At 50.4% G+C, this 19,388-nt stretch overlaps 1 protein-coding gene across 2 annotated transcripts in view; it reads right to left on the bottom strand.

Annotated features, from left to right (window-relative positions):
- SLC7A2 (solute carrier family 7 member 2) overlaps nt 1–18,575 on the bottom strand; it is a 60,306-nt gene extending 41,731 nt beyond the window's left edge. The window contains exon 1 of one of the 2 annotated variants that reach the window (XM_036763210.1): nt 18,413–18,575. The gene's annotated coding sequence lies outside the window, so the exon portion shown is untranslated. The remainder of the gene's footprint in view (nt 1–18,412) is intronic. The other variant, XM_036763211.1, reaches the window with a different exon arrangement.
- Between the last annotated feature and the right edge of the window lie 813 nt (nt 18,576–19,388).

Raw genomic sequence — 19,388 nt, 5'->3', positions numbered from 1 at the left:
CAGAGAGCCTAGTGACATAGAAGGACCTAGATCTCAAGCCCAAGCCTCAGAGAAGCCTAGGAACATGACCAGCAGAGCACACTGACACTTCATATCAGCAAGCACCAGCTTCTTCATCTATGAAATTGGGACAAGAACGTTTGGCCTCACAGGGATTGAGGGTTCAGCGATGTACGAACTACAGGGCAACATGTATATTGGGGAGTGTGGGTAGTGTAAGACTTCCCCTCAGAGCTCACCCAGCTCCTTGTTCTGCCCTTAACACACTGACCAGGCCACACCTGTCTGGGTCCTACCCCCTCCCTGCTGGACTGCACATTCACCACGGGTAGGAAGCATCCAGACAAATGCACAATGGGCCCTTCATGTTCCACTGGATGACCTGTGAAGCTTGGAGTGACCATTTATCTTTAACGGAAAAACAAATCCCCAAAGTCCATACAGAATTAAGTGTTGGCAAACCAGCTCACATCCAGAGGCTGGCGGGATCCAAGTCATAATTCCTTTCCTGGCTTGGACACTCACCTTCCGGTAGCCTTTCAAGCCACTTCACTGGCCCCCATGGACTTCCTTTAGAAGTCACCCAAACACATTTTGGCAGCCAACACCATCCACTTTGAGCCATGTTGAGAGTCAGAAGACCAGGGTATGAGTCTGCTAACTCCATATGTCTCAGATCCTCACTGTAAAATGGGGGGCGTGGTCAGTAAGCAACCAGGAGATTCCAGAGGACTAACAACAGAGAGTGCAAGCCTCCTTCCGTTGGAGGGGCTGGAGGTGTACAAGGAGAGAGACACATTTGGAGACATGGCCATTATGGAGATCCAATTTATTTGACTATGTAGGTTTGTTGCAAGGGGTTTTTCTTTGTTTATTTTTAAGTGTAAAATCAGGGAGAGAAGATAAATACTTGTTAGTTTAAAAATGAAAGTTAAAACAATTTTTGAAATGAAAAGCTTGGACAAGATGACCTCTACTGTCCTCTTCTAGCCCTAAATCTGTGCTCCAGTGAGCTTAGAGAGTATCCAAGCCAGGCTTGTCAGAGGGAAACCCCCAAGGGGCACCTTTATAAGCTGCCAGCCCCCAAGGAAGAAGGCATCCTGTATCCAGAAACATTCTCCATCCCAGACCCCCTCCTCAGATCCAACACGTCTGCATTTGGCAACGGCCCCTCCAGTTTCAAGGTTCATCTGATGCAATATGGCTTCATGGCCAGGTTACAGTCCCAGAGCCCTATTTCCTCATATCTCATTCCCAACATCCTCTGCACACATTTAAGGAAGGTCAGACTGCTGCCCCCAGTGCCCATCACACCTTGCCCTCACATGCCTATGATATGGTTTCTGCCAGGCCAGAACAAACCCCTGCCCTGCTCCAATCTGAGCAGCCCAAATGTTCAAGGAAAATGGTGTCTGAGAGGCTGTAACCCCCAGGGCAGTGCTTCCAGCTGAGTCTAGTATCAGGGCCACAGGGCTTCCAAGGAACTATGAGAGCGAGAGGTAGAGAACAAGGAGGAATGGGGCCAGGAAGGTCCCAAAGAGGGGATTTGAACCCAGAGCCAGTCTAGCAGACCACCCTCCTCAGGCCTCCTTTGTGAATGAAGGGAAGGCAGGGCCCAGATGTTTTAGAACACACTCTTCACCCCTTGAGAGGGCTTTAAAGGTGATCCACCTGTGGGGATCTCAGGAAAAGGAGATCTAAGTGGTCTGGGGACTTGGCCCAGGCCAAACCATTGAGAAGCTACAACTCAAACCCAGAGTCTTTGGACTCCAGGAATCTATTCCCCTCTAGCCCACTCAAGGAGCAAGGCCAGCTGATCCCTCAAGATTCCTTCCCAGTCACAGATTTATCAGGGGAGAGGTCACATCTTCTTCCCTGTAGAGATCCCCTGAGAAAAGAGGAATTTCTGGAAAATCTCTTATCCTGAGTGGTTTTGGAGCAGGCCAGCTGCCTGGGGTAGCCTCCCCCTGACAGCTGTGAGTGTGCACTGTTTCCCAGTGTCTCCTCACTGTCCACTTTCCATCTCCCTTCCATCCCCCTTTCCTCCCCCTCTCTGCATTTATAGGATGGGAAACCCACAGAGGCCTGCTTTCCGAACTAGCCTGTTGCAACAGCTTTGCCATGATCCAAGGACATGCTAAGGTGGGGAACCAACCTCCGAGTTAAGGAGTCATACCTGCCAGATGCATCATCAGTGTGGTTCCTGTCACATCCTTTGTGGTCCCACTGGGGGCAGCATCTCAAAGTGCTGGCTATGTGACCCTGACAAGGACACACTTCTCTGGGCCTCAGCTTCTCCATCAGCAAAGTGAGGGGGTGTCGCCTGATTGTCTCTCAAGACTCTTATCAGTCCTGATCTAGAATCCTGTTAAATAAGGGTCTCAAGACGGAATGGAGATGTATCAGCTCTCCAATGTTTCCAACACAATTTTGCTCTCCATCGACAACTTGCTTTTCAAGTTTTATCCTTACTCTTGTTACCCAGGTCAGGGGGTCCTGGATGAGCTCTCCACATGTCCGCTGGGGTGGGCTCTCAAGCAACAGCCCACAGCTGAGCCTCTCCCTCCCTTCTTCTCTCCCCTCTCCAGACTAGGAGAATCAAGGTCACTATATGCTGGTCCCATGTCCCTGTGGTTTGATCTTGGCTACAAACATGGGAACATTTCTCCCTTCCCTATCGTACATGAGGAAGTCTTTGCCATGAATGCAGGGGCAAGCCATCAGGAGAGTGACCAGTTGTCCCACGTGGAAACACCCTAGCAAAATCATGACTCCAAGGAGGAGCTCTATTCACTTCCCTTGTAATGACCAGGTCCTGTAGCCAGCCCTAGAAGCCCCATGGTAGAAGGCCAAGGGGCCTCCTCTGCCAGATGCTGGACATAGAACCTTGAAGCCCTTCAGGGAGGGAAGCTCACTACCTCCCAAGGAAGCCCATTCTGCTGAGACAGCACTAATCAGTTTTTCCCTTACATCAAGCCAAAATTGCTTCTTCATTCCTACCCACAGCTCCTCAATCTGTCTTTGAGGACTGAAGTCCCTCATGGGACAGCCCTTTCCCATACTTGAAGACAACTCATCACACCTCCAGATCAAACATGCCTAGCTCCTCTATATGGCATAATCTCATGGCCCCCTCACCAGCCTGGTCTGTAAAAGGTCCACCCTCTAGTCAGAGTGACAGAGTGAAAGAAACGGTATGCCCAGTAGGGAAAAAATACCAACCCACCCGTGTGGTACGGTACCTGGCAGTGGGTCTTTGGCTATTTTACATGACAGGAGTCTGTGCCCAAAGGAATCTTGGAGATGCCAATTCCTCACATTACGGAGGGGAAAACTGAGATTCAAAGAAGGTAAGGGAAGCATCACAGAGCTACTAAGTGGTAGGGCTAGACCATGGTCTGAGGAACTGTGCACTCAGACCTCTGCCACTAGATCTCATTGCCTTGTTGGGGTTCGACACATTTTGTCTTCAAAACTTGAAAAACCCCCGTTTTTCTGTATGTCCTCTTAGCCAAGTCCATGATGTTTTTCTCTTTGGTATGAATCCAGTATCACCAGGCCCATCTCCACTAAAAGGTCAAGCTTTGCCTTGGACAGCAACAAGTACCCGTGGAAAAGTACACACAGCCCCCGGGCCTCTGGCTGTGGCAGATTCCAAGGGAAAGGCAAACAGGAACAGAAGGAGCGAGTGGGCCATGTGGTTCAGTGAGCCTGTCTCTGGCCAGGTTGGGCTTCCGAGGACAGCACGTTATGTTGGTACAGACAGCATTCTCACCAAAGGTCCCCAAGGCATCCAACCATGGCACTCCTTATCACTTCCAGGTCCGGTTGGCCATCAGAGCCCTTTACCATCTGCCCCCTCCTGCCTTCCCAGTCCACTTGTACCTTACTCCCCTACATGTACTCTTCCACACAGTGACACCAGCTTCTGGCTGTTCAGTGGCATTCTCTCTGCTTGGTGCCCATGCCTGGCCACTGTCCCCTTCATCTCTGCCTCCTGACTTCTTTCAAGTCCCAACTAAAATCCTACTTGTCATAGGAAGCCCTTCCCAACCTCGCTTAGTTCAAGTCCTTTCTGCCTGTGAATTTCCCCCTATTTATCTTGTATCTTGTGCGTGTGTATCTTGTATATATATTTACATATGTCTGCATCATTAGATTATAAGCTTCTCGAGGGCTTGGCCTCTTTTTGTAACCCCGGGTCTCTGACACAGTGCCGAGCACATAGGAGGCACTTAATAAATGTTTATCGATTGATATCAAAATGAAATTCTAGATTCACACAAACTCAAAGCTGCAAAGGACACACTTGATACCACTTCACGTACTTCGAATCCTGCATCTGATACTGCCTGAAAGTACCAGACCCTGGGCAAATCCCCTTATTCCTGTTTTCTCAGCTGTCAAAATGAGAGTGTGGGCCTCAGGGTTGCTTCCAGCTTTAGACCTAGGCTCCCAAGCTCCCTCCTCAGCATCCCAGACTTCCTAGGACGTTGAAGGATGCCCCAGGGATCTTCTCCATGCTGCCTCAGATCTCCCTCTAGGTATAGCACTGGCAGCAATTCGGGTGCCCCCCTTCTCAAGCCCAGCAACACCTCAGGGCTCAGGAACTCAAGTAGGGGGCTTTTACCTTTGCTCAAAGACAGTCCAGAAGGACTCTCTGGCCATTGATCCAGATTTGCAGTCCGTTACATCATCCAACAAAGGATTTAAAATTTGAGTCTCACCTGGAGCTGTGCGTGGTGGGTGGGAGCATGAAAACCAGGAAGAGGGGGGTGTTTAAAGACCACATAGCTAGCCCCTCTCTACCCCCATAGAATGACCGGCTGCAGTACTCCCAGTGGCCAGCAGCTGCCGCCAGCACCCGCATTCCTGGGCTATGTGGCCAGCTCTCTTCTGTGGACTGGGAGGCTGGCTGTGTAGAGCCACCAGGAGACCAAGGATCAGAGGGCCAGAAGTGAGGGGGGTGCATGCGACCTTGGGGAGGCCAGGTAGTCTAGCCGCTCAGTGTCAAGGAGGCGTACGGGAGCTTGTCACAGGACAAACAGGAAGCCTGCCCCAACAATAGCCCAGATCCTTGTAATCAAGGCTGGGGCTACGCCCCCCCCCCCGCCCCCCACTGCCCTAAACAAAGGGGAGAGAGGGAGAAGGAGAACTCCCCTCTCCAAAGCATCCCTTCTTGGAAGAGGGGTGTGCTAATGGGGACCTCTGGTGATCTGAACAGTAGCGACGCTCTAGCCCTGAAGTGTGAGATGAGAGAGATGAAGCAGCAGTGTTCCTCTCAGGCTGGGCTCCCGGGCCCACAGCACCTTCCCCATTGTCACTCACAAGAACACTGGAAGGCCCTGGATCAATGCTTGACTATAGTGATGGCTAGCTGTGGGCCAGGCACTGCGATAGGTGCTTCAGAAATTGAATCTTATTTGATCTCACCCTGGGAGATGGGGCTATTATGATCTGCACTTTACAGCTGAGGAGTCGGAGACAGAGAGAGGTTAGGTGATTTGCCCAGTCTGAGGCCATATTTGAACTCAGGCTGTCCTGACTTCAGGTCTAATGTACTAACCACTGCACCGTCTAGATCATAGATTTGGAGCCGGAAAGACCTCAGATCATCCACACCAACCGTGACATGGGTTGGTGATATTTCTAAAAGTCAGCTATTATTACGGAAGAGGATCCGAGGCTAAGGGGAGTCAAGGCGCTTGCCAAAGGTCCCACTGGAGACTGAATCAGATTTCGAACCCAGGTTCTCCGAGTGCCTGTGGCTGCCGAGTGTTCTGAGGCAGTGAGGCCCCTTCCCTGCTAGGCCCAAGGGTCAGGCTCAGGAAAACATTTCAAGAAGCTACAAAAGTTTAATTTTAGAAGTGACCGCACAGTGCCATGTTTGGCACTTCAAAGGCCTTGGTCAATAAGATGAGATTAATGTCAATAGGCTATCAATTATTCACCAGGATAAAATGCATTATCCACAAAAGTTTTATGCAAAGTCGGCTTTTTATGTGTTTGGTTCATTGAACTAAGTGCAAACCATCTGTTACCTAACACCATCAGAGAAAGAAAAGATTCAAACACTGATAAAAGAATAAGACAGAAGAGATCGCTTGAGTCAAACTGGGTTCATGTGGATGAAAACCATTTTGGAAACTTAACCCTTAAAAGGCCTTTGGAGAATGGAGAGACTGAGGGCTTAGGTCTTGTTCTCACTGGCATACGGAACTCCTGAGTGAGGAAATACTCTCTGCCAGTGCAGGTGGGCACCTTCTGGATTTCCTCCTTGCAGAAGTGACCCAAATTACTGGGATGGGGAAGGGAGCACTCAGCCAGGCTGTGTCAGAGGTGGGGCTATCAACCAATTCCTTAATCAAAGGAAATTATTGCTGATCCCTACCCTCCCCCCAATCAGCTGTTGTCTTTCCAACCTGCTCTCTAGACACTGGTTTTGAAAACTGAAACAGGATTTTCAAAAAAATTTAGCTAACCTGTTTAAAGAACAGATTGTAGCTTTTTAAAGAAAAAAAGTCTCCACTTATCAAAATCTAGACCAGAAGTGGTCCACAAGCTTCAAAAGTCACTGTCACTGTCCCACCAGCTGCGTTGAGAGAGACTGGAGGGCTCTGTGGGGTTGGGAGACCTCTGCTGTCCCCTGCCCTTAGTCTATAGATGGTCAGGGTGTCAGGCTCAGGTCACATTTGGAGTGAAGGGTTCAGGCACCCCATTTTGGGGGTTATTACAAAGCTTGGAGGGCATCCGGGAGAAGACAAAAAAGATGGTAAAGGGCTTGGAAAGCAGGCCATAGTAGGGTTGGAGAAGCGGGCATGTTTAGTTGGGAGACGTGAAAAGGACATAGAAGTATTTTACAGTATTTGAAGTATGCTAATGTGGAATAAGGGCAAAGACACTGGCCATCTCCAGAAGGCAGAATCAGACCTAATGGAAATGCAGGGAAGCAAATTTTAGGCTAGAATTGAGAAAAACTTCCTAACAGGGAAAGCTACCCCAAAGAGAAATGGGGTCTACTATGGTGAAGGGTGGGAGGGTAGTGAGTTCCTTCTCACTGAAGGCTTTCATTCACTGGCTGAGTGACCATTGGTTGGGACACATGACAGATGTCAGAAAAACCTGGAAAGGCTTACATGAACTGATGCAAAGTGAAGTGAGCAGAACCAGGAGAACATTGTACATATAATAGCAACACTGTATGATGCTCAACTATGAGTTACTTTGCTTTTCTCAGCAACACAATGATCCAAGACAATTCCAAAGGACTCATGATGGAAAATGCCATCCACCTCCAGAAAAAGAACTGATGGACTCTGAATGCAGATCGAAGCATAATATTTTCACTTTATTTTTTGTGGTATTCTTTTGGCCCATTTCTTCTTTCACACATGATTAACATGCAAATGTTTTATATGATTGCACATACATAACTTATATCAAATTGCTTGCCATCTTAGGGAAGGAATGGTGAGGGAGGGAGATGGTTTGGAACTCAATTTTTTTAAAAAAAATGAATGTTAAAAATTGTCTTTACATGTAATTGGAAAAAAATAAAATACTCCTAATTTTTTAAATGACATTTACCCAGAACTATAGCAATAGGTTTACATACTGGCTATCCCAATTGGGCATCAATGAAGTCAGCACCACAATCCCCATCTTACAGACTCAAGGAGATGGCCATTGGCCTTCAATCACAAAACTAATTCACATCAAAAGGATCTGAACTCAGGCCTTCCCAAGGCCAGGGCCAGCACACTCTCCACTGTACCATGGGGTCTATCTTACTAGGGTGTTGGGTTGGACTCTTCCATAAGGGTGAAGTCCATCTGAGACTATAACAGGTGCATTTTTGAAATATATTAAATGTCTCATTGAAAATGCTGAGGTTCTGGGAACATCAGAAGTGAAACTCCTCTAATGGGGATCTCCATGAGCCCAATTTTTCTTACTCAAGGAGGTGGCAAAGCAGGAAATGACCAACACCTTGGCACTTCCAATTGGAAATTAGGAGACCTAGACTTTCAATCTTTGCACAGCTGCCAGCAATGTTATCCCTGCCCAGTCCACAACCTCTTAGACCCTCAGTTTCTTTGTCTAGAAAATGTTAGGATTGCCCTAGGGCACTCTCTACATCCTCTCCCAGTTGACAAGAGATTCAACCCAACTCACCTTAGGGTCACTACTGGCTCATCACTGTCAGTAAGTCATTTTTCATCAAAATGTTCATCCCCAGAAATATACCAGAAAGGTTTCTGACCATAACAAGCTTTCACTTTATAGCATGCTTGAGCTAATAAAGGTCAAATCTTGCCTAGGGTCACTCATGGTCAGCAGGTCTTCTAACTCAAGTCTAGCACTTTTTCCACTATACCAAGATGATGCTCTCTAGTCAGGGGATCCCTCCCTTGCTCCCAAGCAGCCAATTCCATTTGCACTACTTAGCCTTTATTTCTCCATCTCTATAATGGGAACATAATACTGTACTGCTGAATTGTGGCTCAGGCAACCAAACAACTCTTTAAAAACTATCAGCCAGAGGAGTGTGAATTGCCCCCATCAGGGGCTTGATTCTCCAGTGGTACAGTCAAAAAATAGCTCCTCAGTCACTTTTCCCACCTAGAAATGAAGCTATAAGCTTCAGGAAAGCTGAGTGGCCCAGGCATCATTTGGACAGCTCTTGTCCTACGGAATGAGTTCCATCCCCACCCATAGTGGCCTCTCTGGAGCATGCCCCTGTGCCCACAATGGCTACACTGATAAACAACTCCATATACAAATCCCACTCCAGCATCAAATCCTTCAGATCAGAGCGTACTATGCACCCCCCCCCCCACCCCAGGCTGGATCACAGATGTAAATACCCAGGCAGAGGCGTTTGGATAACAAATGGGCTAATACAGAACCACTCACCAACCAGGAAGGCAGATGGCCAAGAATTCCTACAACAAGAAGGCCCTTTTATAACATTCTTCCCCAACATTTCTGAGCATGTGCTTACCACACAGCAAACATGATGGGCAGAATCTCCCCACAAGGACCTGGGTTCAAATCCAGCCATTTCCTAGATGTGACTTTGGGAGAGTCGCTTGACCTGTGTTTCCTTCTCTGTGAATAGTAATGGTAATGACCATCTTATACCAAGGACTGTGTTTTTCTTGCTTTGTTGTTGGGGGTGGGAGGAAGAGAGAGTAGATCTTCATGCCAGTGAAACTGACTATGATCCCTCTCTGGTTGGCCTCCTCTGCCCGTGCCATGGGGGAGGAGCAGGGCTCTCCTGATCACCTGGCCCTCTCCTTCCCTCTTCACTGCATTCCTCTAGCTACTTAAATGCTTGTTCTCTCCAGCAGAATGGAGGCTCCCTGAGGGCAAGGCTGTTTTTCAACATCTCTTTGCATCCCTGTGCCCAAGGCCTTGGCCCAGAGAAAGGACTTACTAAATGCTTGTTGAGTTTAACTAAGATTCTGAAGGGAGGAAAGTGAGGCCAGAGCAGGAGAGAGGGATAGATTGGGTGGAGTGATTAAAGGTCATGACAGAAATGCTTTTAGGAGGACATTCTTGCTGAATAATTGCCAAGTTAAATGTGACCCAAAAGGAGAATTTTAGAGTCCTACTATGTGTGTGCAACCTCTGAGTGACAGGGTTAGGAGAATGACCCCTGGGAGTCTGCAGGTGAGATAAGGGAGAGGCAGAGATGAGCAGAGAGATGAGAAAGTGGCAGGTAACAAAGATGGCCAGTAAACATCATGAGGAAGGAAGGCCATAAGATGGGGAGGAGAGTAGAGGACAGCAACAGGGATAGAGTCTGGCAGAAAGAACAGAGTGGTGTGAATATTAAAAGAGGCCATGTGGAGTGAAGGGAGGAGAGGGAGGATCTGGAAAAGCCTTGGGGAGCCAGCCAGCTCCGGCCTGCCTGACCTCCTGTGCTAGGAACACAAGAGGAGGAGGGTCCAACACTGGAGAGTGCAACAAGGGATAAGATCTAGGTTTCCATGACCGTAAGACGGAAGGAACGTGGGAGGAAGAGGTCTAAGAAGGAGGCCACAAAGTTCTAGGACACAGGACAATGGGGGGTGGAGTGGAGTTAGACTGAGCTGGCCTAGAATACAACAAAACCCACATTCAGGAAGCACCTAAATCTTGGGATCTGTCCAAGGTGCTGAAAGATCCATGGTTCAGAATAGGCATGAGAGACTAAGGGATGAGTAATGCATATGAGAACACTACATAGATACAACAGACAGACATCCAAGGGCTGTAAGAAAATTGAGGGAGAAGGTAATCTCAGAGTAGAGGCTGGGGGAGGACCATCTATAAGCTGGGCTTTGGAGGAGGAGTACTAACTCAGCAAAGAAAGAGGTGGGAAGCTGTCCTAGGAGTAGGGGAGCATGGAACAGGAACAGGAACTGTATGGGTAATAGGCTTGTACATGGACACAATCCTGGAGGAATCTGACTTGATCATCTGGTCCCAGAGTGCAGAACCGTGTCCAATGTGGGGAGGTTGTAGAAGAGCAAATCTAGTCTTAAAGCCAGATTTCCTAACAATGAGGGCTGTCCCCAAGGTGAATGGGTTGCCTACCTCAGTGGAGGGAAAAGTTGGATGACCACCTGTCCAATAAGTGCAGAAGACTACTGTTCATGGATAGGCTGGGTTAACTTCCAACTGGGAGATTCAGGAATCACTAAGAGGGCTAGAAAGAACGTGTGGTCATCCCGCATAGAAGGTCTGGTGTCCAGAAGAGTAAGCAAATGAGACCATCGTTACTAAGAACTAGTTGCCTTTCTTCCTCTCCCTAGGATTTAGTTCAGTATCTAGCCCATAATAGGTACTTAATAATAATGCCTCCCGACCAACTGCTTTTACCTCAAACTGCCCCATGACTGTCCAGCTAATAAATTCCATTTTGAAAAGGTCTGTTTAGCAGAAATGATGCAATCAATACTTCCAAAGCTGTGTAGAATTGTCTTCTTGGGCACCCCAGCCCTGCACATCCCCATTTCAAAAGATGCTCCCTGAGAACTTAGTGTTAATCAAAGGCATGTCCTGTAACCAGTCCTACGAGGACAAGATACAATAGGGAGTTAGGAAGGCATTGCTCAACTTTATGAAAATGCTGGTTAAAGAAAACCCTAGTGGGCTTGCCACAGTCATTTGAGGCCTTAATGGAGCTGTCATCACCCACAGTAGCAGCTCAAAACTTAGACAATGGGTGCATGAAAAGCTGTACTACTGTTTGCCAAGTAACAGTCCCTCCTTCCCGTGATTCAGATTGCAGCCCAGCTAGCCTTGTCATTCTGTGCCATTCTCCAGTGCAAGACTTGCCAGCATGGCCCAGCTCTGGGGCCACCCACCCTCCGACCCTGCCTACTCTACGGGCCCCTCCTCTGTCCTTTTCTAAACAGACATTTCCTGGATGGGTTCTTTCTCCACAGGTCATAGTTGGCAGTACAGAGTAGCCTCCTTCCTTGGGCCAGCCCCTTTTTGCCTCCCTCTGGCCGCTTCAACAAGCATCTTTTGGATTCTTCCGGGATCATGGTGTTCCTTGACTCACAGCCAGGCAGTATCACTGGAGAATACTGATGTTCGAAAAGGAGGAGCATGTGTGTGTGTGTGTGTGTGTGTGTGTGTGTGTGTGTGTGTGTGTGTGTATGGGAAAGCTCAGGCCTGGAGGAGCCTTGGATCTCTGGAACACACGCCCAACCCAAACCTGGATTAATCTATGTTACATGTAGGTTAAAAAAAGAAAAAAGGAAGAAGTCCAGGAGGTAAAAGCACCAGGCAGGAGTTACAAACACAGTCAAATGGCACTGTTTCTCAGTAAATATCTGAGGATCAAAAGTGTCGACAGAGAAACAAAAGCAAGTCACCAGATGGAGAAATGAAGTGTGTGCCAGGGTCACTTAATAATGGTAACGAGAACCCATTTGTCCCTTGCAGTTTAAGGTGGTCAAAGTTCACAACCGCCCCATGTGACAGCAATGAAAGTTATTATGATCTCCATTTTACAGATGAAGAAACTGAGGCTGGGGGAATTAGGTGACATGCCCAAGGTAACACAGCTGGTCAGCTTCAAGGGAGAATTGAAACCCTAGTCCTCTGCCTCCACATTCAGTGTCCTTGCTCCATGTCTGAGGTATGTTGCCCCACCCCTAACTACGCTACTAATGCCAGTAGAGCCTTTTCTTACCTGGAAGATCCACTGCAAGGACTCCAGAAGAGGCAGCATGGAACACTCCCAGCTCAGCCCTTCCCCAAACTCAGTGACCTTGGCTCAGTCTCTCTACCTTGCCACCAAGACTCAGGGTTCTCTCGGTGTAGCTCCTACTCACTCACAACACTGCCTCTGGAGTCCAAGGTCCTGCAGTCAAATTTTGACTGATCCTTCCTACATGAGGGAGACTCATTTGGAAAATGAGGGGCTTGAACTGGGTGGCCTTTGGGGCCCCTTCTAGCTTGAGGCCTGGGATCTAATGGGTGCTTTCCTGAAACCCTCCAGAAAGGACCCAGGAGCTGCCAGGCCCTACTTCAAGAAAAACCAGGATTGGAACACACTGATTTATTTAAAAAATAAAGAAATAATCTTATTCTATGCAGGAGCAACCAATAAACTATTGACCTTTTAAAAGGATCTTTGACTTTAAAAAACTTTTCCCCACCAGAGCCCTTCTAATTGGGAGATCGTAAGATTGGATGTCCGAATGTGTGAGTCAGAAACACTAGCAGAGTGAACTGGAAACCAGGGGAGAGGGGACCATTAAAAGGGGGCCGGACTATTCCCGGGCTCTGAAGGGACCTCGGTGTGTGGTTTGGGAGGCCGGCTGGGCATTACAGCCTTCTTAGACATTGGGATCCATAAGATACCTGAGGGCAGGGACTCCATCTGCTAAGAGCCCAGCACTTTGCATACAGTAGGTGCCTAACCAACATTTATTATTTGGCAAACCAAACCAAGACAAAGGTTTCTTTCTACCCCTAGCTCTGGGCCCCTGCCAGGAACACAGCTTTCAGATGTGGGCAGCAAGCCTACTGAGCCAGCAGCTTGAATCTCCTCCTAGGCTCTGAGGGCCATATGTATCTCCATACCCTGGCCGCCAAAGCAAGAGCCCGGGATATGAAGTCAGAGGACTTGAGCCCAAATGGCTACTTGTTATCTATGGCACAGAGGAAAGAGGTCTGGCTTTGGAATCAGAGGCCCTGGGTTCGAATTTCACCCACACTTCCTACCTATGTCAACCTCTGTAAATCATTTCATCTTCTAGACTCCTATGAGTTCCCTATGCCTCTGTGTCTCCATATGTAAAGTGAAGGCTTTAAGGTCCCTTCCAGCAGTCGATCCATCTATCTAGGACAATTCAATTTCCTATCTAATCCAATCAACCAATAAACATCCATTTACAGATTACAGGCCAGGCTCAGTGCTAAGGGCTGGGAAAGACTGACATTCTATTGAGAGGGAGGAGGATGCGGCACATATTACAGCATTATGCCAAGGTAAAGAGTGTAAGCATTCCCTGAAAGGCAGTAGGGAGCCATTCCAGAGCAAAGTGTCCACAAGGCCAGGGCATAGAAAGGATGACCAATCATTTAGTCCACCACCAGCACAAACCAGTTTCCACAAGGAGAAAGGAAACACCCCAACCCACTGAACAGATGGGAAAATGCAACGTCTTGGGTGACTGGAAAACATACCAAAAGGTGGCCTTTCTTGAGGCAGATTGGGCAACTTTGAGTACCATTTTCCCATAGCTCTACACACACACACACACACACACACACACACACACACACACCCCACACACAACACATCCCTTTAACCACTAGTTTGTTTCTCTCTCCTAGCTCAAAGAGCAAAAATGGAAGAAATCCTTCATTTCCCCAAAGCAAGAGAAGTCAAGGGACTGGCCCAGTTCCAAGGACTGGCTGAGTCAAAGGGAAACACAGAGCTCCAAGGAGGCATCCCTTAGGTGAGGGAGGCAAATGAGGGTCTTTCTATGGGAATCCAACAAGAGAAGCTGCCGTGGGCTGCTGATCTCGGCAGCTGGTCAGCTCAAGCCACTCTTCACCCATTAGCTTCTGGAAAAGTATAAAAGGCCCCAGGGGGAGGAGTCTGCAGTGTGCCAGGCTTACACAAGTTAACACCTAGGGCAAGCAGAACCTGCCCCCTGGTACCCACTTCTCCCAAAGGGTGCCCAGTGAAGAACTCTGACCTGAACCCTTGGATTCTTGGCTCTTAACAGAAGAGGCCTGTTGTGATGTCATTGACACAGGGAACTCCCGGGTGAGGAGACTCCCTCTACCAATGCAGGCTGGCACCTTCTCTGAAAACAGCCTCAGAGAATGACAGAGGGAACTTGGGGTGAAGTGACTTGGCCAGGGTCACACAATCGGTGTGGGTCAGAGGTGGGACCTAAACCTAGTCTTTCTGGCTCCAAGGTTGGCCAGCCCTTGCCTACAGACCCTCAATAGAAAGAGCCTCAGACACAATTGCACTCTCATGAAAGTCCCCTGTACTAGAAGGGAGCATACCCAGCTTCATTTCAAGCCTTCCAGGGATGGGGGTCTCACTCCCCTCAATGCCACCCCCTCAAGGCAGCCCATTCTACCTGGATGGAGCCCTTGTTTTCTGGCCTTGAATTCAATCTACTTCTTTGTAGCTTCTGACCACTTGTCATCCTGCTTGGCTCTGCCCTCCAGAGTTTAGCAAAGGTTCGAGCCGTCTCCCCCAGGATAGAGCTCACATCTTCTGGGGCCCCAAGTTCGACCACTCCTGTTCAGTTGGGTCTAACTCTTTGTAACTCCATTTGGGGTTTGCTTGGCAGAGATACTGGAGTGGTTTGCTATTTCCTCCTCCAGCTCATTTTACAGATGAGGAAACTGAGGCAGACAGTGACAGGGTCTCTCAGCTAGTCAGTGTCTGAGACCAGATTTGAATTTGGGTCTTCATGACTCCAGGCCCATGGTTCCAACCACCGAATCACCTGGATTGTGAGCTCCTTGAGGGCAGGGACTGCCTTTTGCCTTCTTTGTATGCCCACACTTACCATAGTGCCTGGCATATAGGTGGTTTGACCACAGCATGGCTGGGCCCAGGGAAGCTAGACCAGATCTAGTCTTGGGTGGGAAGTTAACCTCTCCTCTCCAGCCATCCACTGGGAATGGTGAGGCTCCAAGAAGAGGTTTGCCAAGGGTGGGGGGCAAGGCTGGAGCAGGCCTTCCTCAGTTCCATTCCTTATCCCAAGTTTGACCTCAGGCACCAGCCAGTGTCCAAACAACTCCTACACTTCAAGTTACAAAGGAAAACAACACGGTGGAAGGGAGGGGAATCTGGATTATTGATTCAAAGCCCCAGTGGAGAGGAGGGTGGTGGGGAGAGGCAGCATTCACCTTGTCACTAGGAGGAAAGGTGCCAACGATCTCAAAGCTGTCCGGGCTCAGACAGAAGAATCAGAGCAAACCCAAGCTGGGAAGAAGCCTACAGCCAGAGGGAAGCCTGGGCCCCAGAGAAGTTAAGCAATTTTCCCAGGGACACACAGCCAGCTAGCCACTCAGCTGAAGAGCAGTGCTGGCCAAGTGCAGGGTCACTTCAGCTCCCTCCTAGGCCCAGAGATACCTTCACGGATGAGTTTGTTCCAAATGTTAACTCAAGCGGCTGGGTCAACTTCTGGGGTATTGTTTCTGCTGAGTGCAGAATTCATCGTGTTTCCCTCTTCTTTATAATCCATTCCTCAGAAAACCCTGCCCAAGTACACGCACCTGACTTACAGGCAGCCAGGTGGCACCACAGTGCCCAGAGCCAGTGAGACACCAGTGCAAATCCAGCCTCAGACACTTACTGGCTGGGTGGCCCTAGGCAAATCACTTCATGGATGCCTTCCTCTGTTTCCCCAGCTGTAACATGGGGGCCTACCTCCCAGGGCTATTGTGGGGATCCAATGAGGATCCCCACAATAGTAGGCATCTCTAAATCCTTTTTCACCGCAGTCTGAGGGGTCCTGCTTGTACCACTCCTGGCTGCAGATACTAATGGTTTCTGCTGGCTCAGGGTTGGGGGTGGGGGGGGGGAGGTGGCGTTTCTTGCTGGCTGCTTCTCTAGCCAGGGCAGAGTGGGAGAAACTGAAAGGATCCCGTCCAAAGTGTGGCTGTGTGCAGTGGGCAAGGATACTCAGAGCTGAACTTTCTCATCTTTACCATTTGGCATCAAAGTGCTGCTGAATTCCATCCCTCCCCCAACACTTAGATCCTGGATGCAGGATGCCCAAGCTGGATGAGGACACATGCACCTGTCGGGTCAAATGCCTGGTATGCCATGGGCAACACCAACAAGCTTTAGCACACTGCCTGCTACGTGTGTCCAGGGTGAGTCAGGAAAGCTCAGGAGAAGCAAAGATTCTATTAGACCTTCGAAGAGAGCCGTAGGCTAGAAGGGAATAGAGGCCGATGAGTCCAAACCCCTCATTTAAAAGAGGAGTCAAATAGATAAGACTCATCTTCCTGAGTTCAAATCCGGCCTCAGACACTTATTTGCTGTATGACTCTGGGCAAGTCACTTAACCCTGCTTGCCTCAGTTTCCTCACCTGTAAAATGAGCTGGAGAAGGAAATGGCAAACCACTCCAGTATCTTTACCAAGAAAACCCCGAATGGAGTCATGGAAAGTCAGACAGGACTGAACATGACTGAAACAACTGAATAACAACACATCACTTGCCCGAGGAGGTGGGCTTAGAAGCCAGGCCTTCCTGACTTCAGGTCCAGAGCTCTTTCTTACCACTTCATGGAGCTCAAAATCCATCGGGAGAGAAGAAAGTCCCCAAGAAAGGGGTTTGTAAAAGCCCCAAATCAGAGAAGACTTTTCTTAAAAAGGACATTTCTTAGGGAACCCCAGTACAACTAATCAATAGGTGAAGAGGGAGGGAGAGCAAACCCCCAAAGCAGGATAGGAGAAGCCCAGATTGGGGGAAAAGGCCTAGGGACAGAAAGGCCAGGACAGACTTTTTTAGGTAGAATGGGGCAGGGCCCTCTGAGTCCAACTCCCCCCTCCTCCCCACCAGTGGTGCCACTAAAAGGCCTCATGGCAGGCCAGCAACCACTCACAGCCAAGGCTGCCCATCCCAATTATGTCTAATTGGCTGTTCAGCTGGGTTTCCTAACTCTGCCCTTCTGTGCCAGCCCTCAGTGTTTCCAGATCCCAGTTCTCGGTGGCCCTGGCAGGATTCTGCCTGGAGCGAGGCACTAGCTCCCTCTCCCCTCCATGTCTGTCCAAGGGGCTCTCCAAACTCCAAAGTCCTTCACCATAATGGACATGTGTCTGGGCATTATTCTGAAGCAGATGGAGAAGAGGAATCAAGACAGGACAAGGCCCCAAGAGGCTGGGTTCTCCATCAACAATCTTCTTCAGCCTGCTGGCCCTTCAGGACCCTGGCTCTGGTTTTGTCCAAATTCTATCTTCCCCAATAACAAGCACAAGCTTTTGTGGGTACACAGTGGCCACTTAATCACTATTTACAGTTTATTGTGCTTTGGGATCCCAGACAACTGCTCTATTCAGGTGACAACCGCTCCTGCCGAATGAACCGTCCTGTGGAAAGCCAGGGGAGGGGGATCTGGCCTTTTCCAAACGAGCCTCCTTTCTCCATGGGCTGTAAGTATTCGGCTAACAGCGACCAAGTTCCCAATTCAGCATTCCTGGCTCCAGAGCGAGCAGCGCCCCTCTCTTGGCGCACCCCTGAAGGTTGGGGGTGGCGTGCAGGGCGCCAAGGGAATGTAAACTCCCAGAGGGAAGAGACTGATGAATTCTGGGTCCCTACTATCCACCCGGCAGGTGCTTAATCGATGCTCGTTGGCTGACTGGTTGCAATGTCTAGGGGGTCTAATCCAGCCCCTTCATCTTACAGACAAGGAAACTGAGGCCCCCAGAGGGGCAGTGACTCAAGGAGTGAGCCGGGACTGAAGAGGGACTCGAACCCAGGAGCTGGGCATTAGGACGAGCTCTCCCCGAGCCCCCTAACGACTCTCAGCGGGAGCATTTGGCCTCCTCCTCCTTCTGCTCTGCCAGTGGAGGCCCTCTGGACCCCTTCCACCCAGGATCGGGCCCTCCCGGCCCACCGGCGCTACGCCCGGGGGACGCGGACCCCAGGCTGCCAGCGCGGGAGGAGAAGGGGCGCCCGCCGCCGCCCCTCCACCCCCCAGTCTAGCCGAGCCCAAGGCTATATTTAACCACCGGCGCCCGGGAGCCTCCGGGACAAGCGCAAGGCTGGGAGGGGAGGGAAGAGGGGGGACCCGGCACCGGCTCCTGGGGGAAGCGTGGCACACGGCTCCCGCGCACACCCCTCAGCCGCTCGCATTCACTGCCCTGCCGCCCCCACCCCTAGCCCGACCCTCCCTCTCCCTTGTCCAGACAGACTCACCTTACCACCGACCACGCCGGGCAGCTCGCCGTCCCTGCCTCCCTGCCTGCCTGTCCGGCTGCCCGGGGCTGAAGAGCTGGAGGGAGAGCCGGAGGGAGGACTGACCCACAGACTGACGGCCAGGCGGTCTGACTGGCAGTGCGACCCGAGGGCTGGAGGGCGGGTGCTTAAGTGTGAGCGGCCTTGGCGCGGGCTTGGGGCTCGGGCCAGGGGGTGGGCGAAATCCAGGGAGCCGTGGGGGGCGAGGTGGGGGGAGGGGGCGGGCTGGGGCGGGGACGAACCGGCCATAGGCCGGGCCCGGAGACGACTCAGCCCTCGGCCCCACCTCCTGCTTTCCCTCGTCTCCTCCCCTGCTGCCCCTCCCCCAGGGAGGAAAAGCCACCCCCGCCCATACTTACCCCTCCTCCCCTCCCCAAAGGTCTGGGAGCTCCCCCACCTCGTCCCTGCCGCCTCCTGCTCTAGCTCATTTGCTCAGCTCATTTGCTCAAGTGCTGGGCTGGTGTGGATTGGAGTGTAATACCCTCTGTCCACCTCAGCCTGGGAGCCCAGGGCCACCCCACCCTGGTGTCCCTCCAGGATCCTAGCGTTTAGAGCCTTAGAAATGCTCTGTGTTTCCCCAAACCCTTGGCTTGGCTTCACCCAGCAATCTGGACCCTGGCCTGGAAGTGGGGGATCCCCGAGGGACCGAACTTGGCCACTCTACCGGGCATCTCTGACAAACCTGGCCCAGCCTCTCAGAGCCCAGCTCATTTCACCAAATACTCCCTTAGGCATGGGGTGGGGGGGGGGCATCTCTGAAGAAGAGGCCTTGAAGAGCTGCTATCTAGAGAAGGGAGTCCACACCCTCCAGGGATGGCCTCCCCTTGTCCTGTCCTCCTTCCCCAAGACAGGACTCCTTTCTTTCTGGCCCTGGTGGAGCAGGCACTCGATGCCAAAAATGAATGATGGTCATACATTCTGATTCAGCCTGTGAAGC

The sequence above is a fragment of the Trichosurus vulpecula genome, chromosome 6 (genome assembly GCF_011100635.1).
Source record: "Trichosurus vulpecula isolate mTriVul1 chromosome 6, mTriVul1.pri, whole genome shotgun sequence".
Lineage (NCBI taxonomy): Eukaryota > Metazoa > Chordata > Mammalia > Diprotodontia > Phalangeridae > Trichosurus > Trichosurus vulpecula.
The sequence above is the reverse complement of the archived record's forward strand: the minus strand, read 5'-3'. Positions and strand labels throughout refer to the sequence as shown.